This window comes from Miscanthus floridulus, chromosome 5 (genome assembly GCF_019320115.1).
Source record: "Miscanthus floridulus cultivar M001 chromosome 5, ASM1932011v1, whole genome shotgun sequence".
Lineage (NCBI taxonomy): Eukaryota > Viridiplantae > Streptophyta > Magnoliopsida > Poales > Poaceae > Miscanthus > Miscanthus floridulus.
Genome location: NC_089584.1, coordinates 123,924,150 through 123,935,907, shown reverse-complemented (window position 1 = coordinate 123,935,907; position 11,758 = coordinate 123,924,150). Strand labels below are relative to the sequence as shown.

The 11,758-nt window shown below is 51.0% G+C and overlaps 1 pseudogene; it reads right to left on the bottom strand.

The window, feature by feature from the left end:
- Positions 1 to 1,694: 1,694 nt before the first annotated feature.
- LOC136455275 (exocyst complex component EXO70C1-like) lies at positions 1,695 to 2,466 on the bottom strand (annotated as a pseudogene).
- Between the last annotated feature and the right edge of the window lie 9,292 nt (positions 2,467 to 11,758).

The window sequence follows — 11,758 nt, the reverse complement described above, 5'->3', positions numbered from 1 at the left end:
ACATCTAAACAGGCCCTGAACACAGGAGCGCTTGAGGTTAGTTTTAGCGAGTGAAGAGTGTCGTACTTGCTTAATTCTTAATAATATAATAATTTCTTAATTTGAGCGAACGAAGTCAAATGAAAGAGTCTACTTGCTGGTGCTGGCAATGACAAATGCCTTGTGTAGAGCTCAGGTGCTTATTTGTGTGTGCGCGCGCAGTGGAAGTGTCTTCTTTACGATGGCTTACTTTAGATCGTCTTAACAAGGGAACCTAAACGCAAAATAGACAGCGAGAGATCCAAAATCAGCATCCATATCTATACGGGAGATTTATTTTGGGTTGCCTGACAGGCATAACCCAAATATGGACATCCTCTCTTCTGGAAACTCATTTGCAGAAATAATTCTTTTTTGAACTTTGTTATTGGAGAAGATGCTGAATATGTATTGAACTATTTATCTGTAGCGCTACCCAAAAGACGAATAAGTCTTGTATTTTGGGTGCTGCTGAAGATAGCCTTTGCACCATCAGTACTTCAGTAGTTCAGTACAGCTGAAGAGAATCCCCAGTTCACCGGTCACTTGTAGCTCAAGCTTAAGCTGGATGGACCCCACTCAACGTGTTTGGTTGTTCACTTCTCAACTTATTTCATAACTTATTTCAGCTTATTTTCTCTCACGGAATACTATTGAATCGTCCAAAATAATCTGATATCCAGTGTGCAAGTGAACAGCCCAACATGCCCCCATCAGGGCCAGGGTGGATTTGGGGTGACTAATGTGAATGTCATGAGTTTAAGTCCCCTAGTTCTTATAGGGAGACAATCCACATGCGTGCATTGAAACAACACAGTACCAGTTTCAGAAATCCAGTTATTTATTTATTGACGTGTTCAAGAAACTGTTTTTTTTAAAAGAAATGTTCAAGAAACTGTTCTTTCAAGGACGTGTTCAAGAAGCTGCAGACCAAATAATCAACCTCCTCATGTACTGTACATTTCGGCATTTGTTGTGTGCGCTTCCTGGCCGCCTCTGCATCGTCGCCGTTGGCTGATCGATTCGTTGTTGATCAAGGTTCAGAGTCCAGGAAGGGCTTCAGTACCTCCGGGCTCCGGTCCTCCGCCGGCACCGCCCGCCGCGCGGAGAAATCGCTCGACGGGCCGTGCGCGGTGCGCCGCGGCCCGCAGGTATGGGGTGCGTGAGCGCGTGGCGCTGGCCGGCCTCGCTCGTGCCGAAATCATGCCACGCACATCGCGTGATGTGATGGATGGATGGGTACGCCGTACGCCTCCGTGCATCTGCAGGCGAGGCCGCCGCACATACATCACGCGGCGCGGAGTACGCGCGCCACCGCACGTCTCGGTAGACTCGTACGCTGCTGTTGCCTTTGTTCGGATAGGTTTAGAGCATGTCCGGGAGTTTCCTAAACATTATTTTAATTCTTATTTTTTAAAAAGATAGAAAAAAATCATCTCCAACAACCCCTAATATTTACTTATGTTTAGATTGTAAAAAATTTCAACTCGATGAATAGTAACACTTTTGTCTTATTTGATAAATATTGTCCAATTGTGAACCAACTAAGCTCAAAAGATTCATCTCGTGATTTCGAACTAAACTGTGCAATTAGTTATTTTTTTTACCTATATCTAATACTTCATGGAAGCGGCTAAAAATTGATGTGATAGAGAGAGTGAAAAAACTTGGAGGCCTTAGAACTTCACAAATTCCTCCCGTAACTTTACGCGCTCGGAGGACGTTGCGGAATCCGCCGCGAACGGGTTGCTGTCGTCTCGATTGCCGTGGTGGAGCTCGCGGAACACCTGCTCCAGCGTGCTGTTGTACTCGCACGCGTACTTGAGGTAGTTCATCACGTAGGGGGTCAGCGGGTGCACCACGCCGCTGGGCACCGGCTGCTTGCCGGCGTCGGCGCGGATCGAGCTCTCCAGCTCGCGGAAGATGGCGGCGGCGGACTCGCCGAGCCGGGACCGCACGGCGGCGATCTCGGACTTGAGCTCCGCCAGCCCCGAGTGATGGCTGTGGTGCTCGGCGGCCGCCGGCTCGTCGGCGGACAGGAAGGCCTCGATGACCGGGGACGCGTCGCGGACTGCCTCGTACATGTCGAGCACCTTGAAGAGCTTCTCCGTGGCGCGCTTGATCATGGCCACGGCCTCCGTGAAGCTGAGCATGTGCAGCATCACGCAGCGGGACAGGTCCACGAAGATGCCGTGCCCCACGGCGGCGTGGCGGCCGGCGAAGACGCGGGTGCACAGTTCGTGCTCCGTGGACAGGCCGACATTGATGGCGTGCCGGAACGCCTTGGTCCACGTCACGATCACCGCCTCCAGCGCCTCCCACGTCGTCGATGTTGGACTTCTCGTAGCCCAGCCCCTGCAGCGTCGCATCGAACGCGTTCCGCCGCGCCATCAGGAACATCTGCGAGCACTCCGTCATGTACCCGGCGGCCACCAAGGCGTCGGCCATGGCGCGGACTCCTTCCCGGCGCCGGCGCGAGGACGCAACGGCCGGGCTCGTGCCCGCCGCCCTGCTCACCCCCGGCCGTCTTGGGACCAACATTTGATTTTTTAAAGTCAAATATTAGGAACTATTAAAGATGAACTTCTTTTTTTCTCCTAAAACCTTTTTAGAAGTTGGTAAACCTGGACTTTTTAGGAGGAATATTTAGGGAATTCTTGGAGATGCTCTTAGCCATGTTTAGTTCCAACCTAAAATCTTAAAAAGTGCTACAGTAGCCATCACATTGAATGTTTACGGCCCGTGCATGGAGCATTAAATGTAGACGAAAAAAAACTAATTACACAGTTTGATGGGAAATTGCGAGACGAACGTTTTGAGCCTAATTAGTCCATGTTTGAACACTAATTACCAAATAAAAACGAAAGTGCTACAGTAACCCCAAATTCCAACTTTCTGAAACTAAACACACGCTTATATGGGCTCAAGTTTCCTTTTGATGACGATAAAGACCGGGGTTCAATTTTCCTTCTCTAGCACAAGTTTTTTATATATATTTTTAATAGTGCAAAACTAATAGAAATTCGGGGTGGATATTATGCTATATACATAGAGTTATTACAGGATCTGATTCGTGCATCGCCATAAATTAAATTAAATATTTATATAGTGTAAAATTAAACTATTTATTTCTGTTCCATGACAAAAAATAAATAAATAAAATATTTATATAGTGTAATAAAAGAAAACAAAAGTTGGGGATGTAGCTCAATTGGTAGAGCATTAAAAGTGCTTGTTAAAGGTACGGGTTTTGATTCCTCGCATCTCCAACAATTTTTTAAATATCTCTTTTGTATGACCAAAAAAATAAAAACATTAGGAATTTAGGAGAAACTATATATCTCTTTTGTATGACAAAAAAAATAAAAACATTAGGAATTTAGGAGAAATGATATAGAAGTTGGAGATATAGCACAATTGGTAGAGCTTTATTCTATGCGTTACAACAAAAAGTATCTCTTTTGTATGACAAAAAAAAACATTAAGAGTTTAGGAGAAACTATATAGAAGTTGGAGATACAGCTCAATTGGTAGAGCTTTATTCTATGCGTTACAACAAAAACTATAAAAACATTTAGGGCTAACTATGTAGAAGTTGGGATGTAGCTTTCTCTCAGTAGAGTTTAATTCTAAAAATAAAAAACATTAGGAATTTAATTAGGAGAAACTATATTGAAGTTAGAGATATAGCTCAATTGGTAGAGCTTTTTATTCTATGCGTTACAACAAAAAAAGTATCCCTTTTGTATGACAAAAAAACATTAGGAGCTTAGGAGAAACTATATAGAAGTTGGAGATATAGCTCAATTGATAGAGCTTTATTCTATGCGTTACAACAAAGAAATATAAAAACATTTAGGGCTAACTATATAGAAGTTGGGATGTAGCTTTCTCTCGTTAGAGTATAATTCTATGCATGTTCTTGCCGCTCCAACATAACTTTTTTTTTGTCTCTCCATGTCAAAAATTACACAATTATTTACAGGTACTCTTCTTTATTTATCATTCACAACCGAATAAATATATAATTATAGTGCAAATCTATACAAAAGTTTGTCAATGCCATGCCTTTTCTGGCTCACGCTGGACACGACAGTTCACGCTCACTGAGACAGTACCAAGGCTTGATTTATTTGAGCTTTTGGCTATTTTTAGACTACTAGTTTTTTAACTTCTCAAAAGCCAAACATCTCCCATAAACCAAAACACCATATGGCTTTTGGCTTCTTGGTTTTTTTTTTTTTTTGCTTTTGAAAGGTCTAAAACCTCCTAGGAAGCCTAAACAAATAGGACCTAAAACTATTAAACTATATATTCTCTCTTTCTTTTTTGGAAAATGTAGTCACTTGGTTGTTTTGTTGCGCGCAGCTATGCCTCTTTAATAGCAGTCGTGGAGCCGCTCTGGAAGCAACTTCTGCACATGATCAACCAAATGTTCTATGGACGAGAACCGCACGCAAGAGAGGAAGTTGAAAAACAAGCTCTGCAAAACTTTATTATTCTATGTGTTTGTGAGCCCACCCCAAAATACTCTCCTCTGCGCGAGCCGACAGTGGTCGAGGCAGAGCGAGACATCGTGAAGGTGGAGCAATGGGAGATGCAGGCAAGCGTGTGCCGAGCGGGCCGAATACTACGCACCCTTAGTACATCTTCAAATAGTCTGATTTTCTAGCTCTGGATGAAGAATGGTCACATCGAGGTACTCGGTGATTAAAAAAGCACCACTGAACACAAACAATTAGCTTGGGAGACAACCGTTGCCCGCCTCTTCTAGGCTCCTCCATGTCATTGCCGCCTAGGCTCTCTTCCTTCTTTTTCTCCACGTGAGTCTGTCACTAGCGAGAAGAAGAGGGGATCCATCTCTCATTTACAATAGTCATTTAGATCTAGTTTGTTAAGGTTTAGTCTAAATAAATTTATCGGCAAAATGATACGGTTTTTTTGGTTGGGAGATTGTTGCCTATGATGACTTTAGTGATGGCCACAGCGAGATCACAGTTGCGGACATCGATTTCATTAGCAAGAGGTCAATTTGTAGCCATTATCTATAAGGAGAGAGAGAGATGCTTCTGGGCACTCCTCACGAGGACAAGTAACTCTAGGTTGTCGACCTCATCATCAACGACCGCGGAGAGAAAATCAATTATCCAATATGACAGATCAAGGATCGGAGGTGTTGAGCCTATGTTGTACTCGATGATTCAACCGTCGATGTTTTTTCATTGCTTCATAACGTTTTTTACTGGTTCAGCAGCATTAGATTTTGCAGAATGTTCAATGTTTTAGGATCTTAATTTTTCTTAATATAAACATAAAACAGTGCATGGCTAATTTTTTTTGAAACAAATTCATGGCTAATTTGATTCACGCATCGTTAGTGGCTCCCCTAATTCAATGATAGCTCCCTTGCCTATAGTTCATCTAGAGTATTGGTGTCAAACGCCCCCCTTGGAACAAATAATTGCTGGAAAATTTTTATAGAATTGTAATCTTATAGGGATACTTCTTACCGTCCCATGTGTCCCTTTTAAGAAAAAGGGAGTGATGAGCATATAAAAATCCTACAAAATTCCTATGGCTTAATCCATAGGAATCTTGGAAATCTAAGATGGGGTTCAACACTTGGAAAGTTTCGTTTGTGTATATTGTCTTGTCTTCTTTAATTCTTCACGTTTAGCATCTAAATGCTGTTGGATAATCCACGCTCTGTCTTACCATTTGCTCCGAGTTATCTGTATTCAGTTTACCGGTCTGACGTATGCTGCGTTCATGCGGAGACTTGCCTGCTTTCTAGGAGTAGTTCACCAGCGCATGCTGCAAGTTGGCCCGTGGGATGGCGCGGGAGAGTAGGAGCTCGTGGCGCGCGCATGGAGTAGAAGTGGAGGTGATCCGCACGGTCCGGCTCGTGGGATGGCACGGCCTTTGGTGGAGCGTGAAGGTCGCCGCGTCGTGGCTAATGGCCGCATGTTTTTAGTTTCTGTAATCTACAAATACCGCAATACAGAGTCAGAAAAAGTTGTCGCGTTTGGGCAACACCAAAACCACTGTATTCGCGTGTGTGTTCCAATTCAGAGCTTGTTTACGTTCGCGTTTGAGTTCACCGGCCATCTTCCTCATCTCCGGCGACGGGCGCCGGCGATCCGGGGACAACAAGTGGTATCAGAGCGAGGTTCCGGCGGTGGACACGTGACCAAGCAACCGCAGCGGCGTTCATGGCGGATCGTCGACGGCGGTCGTCTTCCCCGATCCGCAGGCGCGACGGCGGCGCGAGCGGGTCCGGTGGTGACCGCGGCCTGGTGATCCACCGGGTTGTGCGTGAGGAGAGCGGGAAAGCTAAGTACCCTACCCTCACCAAGACCAATTACTACTCATGGGCGGCGCTCATGAAGCTCAAGCTCCAGGCGCGGAGCTTGTGGGAGGCGGTGAGCATCGGCACGCAGGACTTCGTCGATGATCGCAACGCCCTGGAGGTGATCACTCTGGGGTTGCCGGAGGAGATGCAAGGGAGCATCGCGAGCAAGGTCTCGGCCAAGGCGGCGTGGGACGCGTTGAAGAAGATGCACCTTGGAGTCGACCGCGTGCGCCAGGCGAAGGCGAACACGTTGCGTCGGCAGTTCCAAGATCTCGCCTTCAAGGACGGCGAGACGGTGGACGAGTTCGGCGTCCGCCTCAGCGACCTAGCGAACCAGCTCGAGGTCCTCGACGCGCCGTTCACGGAGCCGGAGATTGTGCGCAAGTTCCTGCAGGCCGCTCCGCCCAGGTACGCGCAGATCGTGATGGCGATTGAGACCCTCTTGGATCTCAACGACACTTCGCTGGAGGAGCTGATCGGGAGACTCAAGGCAGCGGAGGAGCGGTTCAACCTTGGTGGGACTGGGTCCGTGGCGCGACTCAATCTCACCGAGGACGAGTTGGTGGCCCGCGTCGTGTCCAAGCTGCAACTCTCGGGCGAAGGTGCATCTGGTGGAGGAAAGGCCTCTTCCAGCAGCCAACATCGTGGCCGCGGTGGGCGCGGCCGTGATGGAGGACGTGGCGGTTCCAGGCCCCCCGCCGGCGGCAACGGTGGAGGCGGGAACAAGAAGAAGGGGAAGCAGCTTGCAGGCGACGAGTGCGCCTATTGCGGCAAAACGGGCCATTGGGCCCGCGAGTGTCGCAAGAAGAAGAGAGACGAGGCGGCGCACGCGGCCCAAGTAGAAGAAGAGACCGAGGCGGCGCTCAACTTTGGTGTCGCGACTCTCGACGAGGAAGGGCCCACCCGGTGGATCTTCACCGGGGAAGGCGATGAGACCACGACGGTCTCACCCGCGGAGGCCCACTGGGTCCTCAACTCCGGCGATGGCGAGGAGTGGATGCTGGAGGATGAGGACGCCCCTAACGTCTTCGCCGGGGTGATGACGGCGAGCCTGGACGCGCCCATGTCCAGGAACCCGGAGGGCGACCGGGCGCCGATCCACATCCGCGAGGACAAGCTCTTCGTTCAACTTGGCGAGAAGAGCGCAGAGGGGAGCACTCGGTGGATCCTCGACACGGGCGCAACCAATCATATGGCGGGCGTGCGCACCTTCTTCTCCGAGCTCGACACCGGCGTCCACGGCACCGTCCGGTTCGGGGATGGCTCGATCGTTGCCATCGAAGGGCGCGGAACAATCCTGTTCCGACTGAAGAACGGCGAGCATCAGGAGCTTGGGGGTGTGTACTACATCCCAAAGCTGACCGCGAACATCGTCAGCCTCGGGCAACTCGATGAAGATGCGTACAAGATCGTGATCGAGCACGACGTCCTGAGGATTTGGGATCAAAGGCGTCGACTGCTCTCCAAGGTATCGCGCTCACCAAACCGCCTGTACATCCTCGTTCTGGCCATCGACAGGCCAGTCTATCTTGCCGCGCGCAGCTCCGAGGTGGCCTGGCAGTGGCACGCCAGGTTCGGGCACCTCGGCTTCCAAGGGCTGAAGGAGTTGTCGAAGGGGGAGATGGTGAGGGGTCTGCCCTCAATAGACCATGTCGATCAAGTGTGCGAGAGCTGTCTTGCAGGGAAGCAGCGTCGTCATCCGTTCCCGGCGGCGTCCAAGTTCCGTGCATCCCGTGCGCTCGAGCTAGCGCACGCGGATCTGTGCGGTCCGATCACGCCGCAAACCCCAGGCAGCAAGAGGATGTTCCTCCTCGTCGTCGACGACAAGAGCCGCTACATGTGGCTCATCTTGCTGCACTCGAAGGACCAGGCGGCGGACGCGCTGATCAAGCTGCAGCCGCGTCTCGAGGCGGAGGCGGGCCAGAAACTCGGCACCCTGCGTACCGATCGCGGGGGCGAGTTCACGTCGCGCACGTTCCAGGACTACTGCGCGGAGCAAGGCGTTCAAAGGCATCTCACCGCGCCCTACACCCCCAACAGAATGGGGTGGTGGAACGGCGTAACCAGACCATCCTCGGCATGGCCAGAAGCATGTTGAAGGCGATGAACGTGCCGGGGCGGTTCTGGGGAGAAGCGGTGCTGACGGCGGTCTTCATTTTGAACCGATCGCCGACAAAGAGCGTCGAGGGTATAACGCCCTATGAGGCCTGGTATGGTACTAAACCGCCTGTTCACTTCTTGCGCACCTTCGGCTGTGTCGCACATGTCAAGGTGGTCGGTGGCCACCAGAGGAAGCTTGATGATCGCAGTACCAAGATGGTGTTCATCGGGTACGAGCCCGGGAGCAAGGCGTACAGGTTCTTCAATCCTGGCACCGGGCGCGCGCACATCTCACGGGACGCGGTGTTTGAGGAAACACGCCCGTGGGATTGGGGCGGAGACGAGGCGCGCACGGAGGATGCCGATCCGTTCATCGTCGAATATACGACGGTGACGGTCAGCCACGACGTCCCCATGGAGATGCAGGACACTGGCACGCCGGACGTCACACCGGGGGGGAGCCCTGGTCACCACGGCTCACCTCCAAGTGGTGCACCGTCGACGCCGCACACGCCTGCGACGACGTTGAGCGCGGGCGCGCAGGAGAACGCGCACGGGGGCGGCACGCCGGGCACACCTGCATCCTCTACACCGAGCGCACCCATGGAGTTCGTGACACCACCCTCAGGGGAGCAAGACCTCGATGCAGACCATGACGACGAGGGGCCTCTGCGGTTCAGAGCACTTGACAATGTGCTCGGATCCGCTGGAATTCCCGGTTTCGCCGAACGGGAGTTCCAGGTAGATGAAGACCTCCTACTTGCTGTGGGGGAGGAACCAGCAACGTTTGAGGAGGCACGCAAGGAAGAGTGCTGGCGCAAGGCCATGGCAGAGGAGATGGCCTCCATCGAGCAGAACGGCACCTGGCGGCTTGTCGACCTTCCTCATGGTCACAGGCCGATCGGATTGAAGTGGGTGTTCAAAGTAAAGCGTGATGAGAAGGGGGCCATTGTCAAGCATAAAGCACGCCTGGTGGCGAAGGGATATGTCCAGAAGGAGGGTGTGGACTTTGATGAGGTGTTCGCGCCAGTCGCCAGAATGGAGTCCGTCAGACTGCTGCTCGCCGTGGCAGCACAGGAGGGCTGGCTTGTGCATCACATGGATGTCAAGTCAGCATTCCTCAATGGGGAGCTCAAGGAGGAGGTTTACGTTCGTCAGCCACCGGGTTTCCTTGCTGCAGGCCATGAGGGGAAGGTGCTCAGGCTCAAGAAGGCGTTGTATGGACTTCGTCAGGCGCCGCGGGCTTGGAACACAAAGCTTGACAGCAGCCTGCGCAAGCTCGGCTTCAGCAGATGTGCCAGTGATCATGGCATGTACACCAGAGGCATGGGGAAGTCGCGCGTGGTGGTGGGTGTCTATGTCGATGACCTAATCATCACTGGCGCGAACCCTGGTGATCTTGGCGCGTTCAAGGAGGAGATGCGACGGCTGTTCCGCATGAGTGATCTTGGCCTTCTCTCCTACTATCTCGTGATTGAGGTGCAGCAAGAGAGAAACAAGATCACCATGGGGCAGTCGGCGTACGCCAGGAAGCTGCTCGACAAGGCGGGCATGGGGGCCTGCAAACCGATCTCCACACCAATGGAGGTCCGCTTGAAGCTGTCAACAAAGAGCACTACGCCGGAGGTGGATCCAACTACATACCGCAGTCTGGTGGGGAGTTTGCGGTACTTAGTTCATACACGGCCTGACATTACCTTCGCCGTTGGGTATGTCAGTCGGTTCATGGAGAAGCCCCGGCAGGAGCATATGGTGGCTGTCAAGCACATAATGCGCTACATTGCAGGCACAATCGACTACGGGATCGTTTACCCCAAACTGCAGAGTGGTGACAATAGGCTGACGGGCTACAGTGACAGTGATTTGGGGGGAGATATTGATGAAAGAAGGTGCACTGCAGGCGTGATTTTCTTCCTTGGGAAGCTGCCGATCACATGGCAATCGCAGAAGCAGAAGTCTGTGGCACTTTCTACATGTGAAGCGGAGTACATGGCCGGAGCAGCGGGGGCATGCCAGGCCATGTGGCTCGTTCAGCTGCTGGGCGACATCACCGGCGATGAGGTTCAGCAGCCTGTTCTGAGAATGGACAATCAGTCCGCAATCGCCCTGAGCAAGAACCCCGTTCTACACGATCGCAGTAAGCATATCGACACCAAGTTTCATTTCATACGAGATTGTGTGGAGAACGGGAGGATTTGCGTGGAATTTGCAAGTACACAGGAGCAGCTTGCAGATGGCCTGACGAAGTCGCTGGGGCGTGCGAGGTTTTGTGAGCTTCGCGAACAGATCGGCGTCGTCAACCTGAAGACTAGAGCATGAATTAGGGGGAGATTGTTGGATAATCCACGCTCTGTCTTACCATTTGCTCCGAGTTATCTGTATTCAGTTTACCGGTCTGACGTATGCTGCGTTCATGCGGAGACTTGCCTGCTTTCTAGGAGTAGTTCACCAGCGCATGCTGCAAGTTGGCCCGTGGGATGGCGCGGGAGAGTAGGAGCTCGTGGCGCGCGCATGGAGTAGAAGTGGAGGTGATCCGCACGGTCCGGCTCGTGGGATGGCACGGCCTTTGGTGGAGCGTGAAGGTCGCCGCGTCGTGGCTAATGGCCGCATGTTTTTAGTTTCTGTAATCTACAAATACCGCAATACAGAGTCAGAAAAAGTTGTCGCGTTTGGGCAACACCAAAACCACTGTATTCGCGTGTGTGTTCCAATTCAGAGCTTGTTTACGTTCGCGTTTGAGTTCACCGGCCATCTTCCTCATCTCCGGCGACGGGCGCCGGCGATCCGGGGACAACAAATGCTTCATTAGAAAGATACCTACCTTCCAAATTCCGCTAGCGCTAGGATTGCAATTGACAACTAGTTGAATCCTATTACTACTTTTGAGAGTCCTGGATTCAAATGGAGTCCGAAAAGTGGCATGGCTTGCGCCTTGCAGGCCCAATGACAAGAAAAGCGTAATATAAAATAATAAATACTAAGTGTAGCACACAGACTGAACTAATAAAAGAAACTGATCGTATGAAACCAAAAGGACGAATCCAACGCAAGAACTGATATCAGAGCAGTTAGGTACAAGCAGTTTGCGACCGTGCAGTGCGGCGACCTCCTAGTGTCGTAGATGATACAACATCTTTTGGGTTCCAACTCTGAAGCCACAATATTGCAACCTTACTAATCATTCATCACATGGCATCTTATCCTTGCTTTTTCCTTCAGACATCAGCTAAAGCTAGCGGATTTCCAAAGGCAGGGAAAGCTAAGGATTGGCGCTTTCACTCAATCAGG